We start from the raw sequence: 2036 nt of genomic DNA on the forward strand, positions 1-2036 counted from the left end.
AGCCACAATTATCTTTCAACGTAATACAAATCTCATCTCATCCCATTAATTTCAACTTTAGTCTACCTTTTGGGTGCTCTTATAAGCATTGCGTGTGCCCAATTACAAAGCCCCATTCAACTGTCAAGTAGGCTTTTGGGTTGAGTTTAAAGCAGTCCAACAGAAGCTAGGTCAACATCCTGTCTTGCCCCTAAACGTGACCCTTGAGTGAAAGGAAGGTAGGTCATTCTAATTCCAGCTGTTCTATAGGTCACTTAAGAACATATAGTTCTAAAGTTGTTAAAGTTCCATATACTGTAAAGTTTTAACAAAAACGTTAAATCTAACTTATATCTGTTCTGTGAAATATATTATACATTTTAAAAAGATTTTGTGGGATTTTTCAAAACACAAACATTATCTTACATATTTGATAAAGAATAATTTTGGCATTGTTCAACCTGAACTGCTTCCTTAATGACTCAAACAACAAGGATCAGAGACCCTAGTTCACGTATAATAATATCTAAAATTAGAACTGCTCATCAAAAGAAGGGCAGTCAGTCAGAAGCAACCCTGCCTACGCGGATACTCTTAGCCGAATAACAGGATTGACTGTCACAATTATAACGCCTCCACAAAGGCATATCGAGAGGCTTGAATCTTCTAATCTGCAGACCAGCACCTAACCATCAGGCCTCGCTGGCTTGATGAGTTTGGAAAATATAATAATTTTAAAACTGGAATTATATTACAAATTATAATTGAAAATCGTCGCATCCCTTTACTCAGTATTAAAGTTCATCGTTACACACCACAAAACTGTAGGAATCTATATTAGACATTTTTCTACATTGTGATTTGTATCTTGGGTCTTTTGGTTGGAAAAAATCGCAACTACGCAATAAGTGTAAATGTCCAGCTCATTTTTTCCAAAAATAGAAGTTTATTTACACTGAAAAAAGATACTATTTTGGTTCCACAATTGAAGTATAAGAAACAAACAAAAACATGTATGCATTTGTTTTTGATGCTCTTTTTTAGATTTTGTTTAACAGTCCTTGCTTCAGGTTTACTGAATTATCAGCCTAATGGATAAAATTTTGGCGAGAGAAATTTAGAAGAAATAAGATAACATTACGATAGTAAAGACGGAGAAAAAAGTAATAATTAACAAAAAGGAATAAACAAAGGAGTGCGCACTACAATCACAAAGAAAGAAAAGAACAAGCACGTCATTCGTTAACTGCATAACATATTTAACAAGTCCATGGAATAAATATTTATTAATCGTGATTCAAAGCAGCACCAAAAGATGTGATTACTTTTATTGATTTGATCTGTAGTATTACGACCTTTGGCTAGCAGTGTTTAAGTCCTAATCATTTGGTGTTGTGGGCCACTCAGCTTTTGTGCTAGATTTCATTGATGAGATGATTATTAAATAAATAAATTATATTGTGTTATAAAATCCTTACCCTAATTATGATTTATTGTGACACAGCTAAAAGTTATGAAAAGGTAAATTTCACCAATTTAATACAGTTCACGTCGTAACAGTTTTTGTCTAGCAATATGCTCTCAGCCACTACGCAATGTGTTGTATCTAAGCTAACCGGGAAGTGCTGGTATTAAATAACATTCCTTGTCGGTATTAGTTATGACACATGTAGTGTCCTTAATTTCACTCAAAAGTTCTTATTAATGATGCTTTTTCTCTCCAACATGGCTTTCGACGTTTACGTCAGATACAATCTCAATAAACTTCTATTAATTAAACAGCGAAGAGATATTACGAGTAAATGGAAAAATGGTTTTTATATCATCTTTTTATATTTTTCGAAACTTATTTACATGTTTTTCGTTAATACTCAATTTCTTTATATTATATTTTTCTTAACAAAGTGACACAGTGATAGTTTAAATACATTCATAAGATGGGAAGGAAACGTTCTCTCCATCAAATTCATTACAAATTATATTGGTTGTTTGTTTGTAATTAAGCACCAAGCTACACAATGGGCTATCTGTGCTCTGCCCACCACGGGTATCGAAAC

The sequence above is a fragment of the Limulus polyphemus genome, unplaced genomic scaffold, assembly GCF_000517525.1.
Source record: "Limulus polyphemus unplaced genomic scaffold, Limulus_polyphemus-2.1.2 Scaffold983, whole genome shotgun sequence".
NCBI lineage: Eukaryota > Metazoa > Arthropoda > Merostomata > Xiphosura > Limulidae > Limulus > Limulus polyphemus.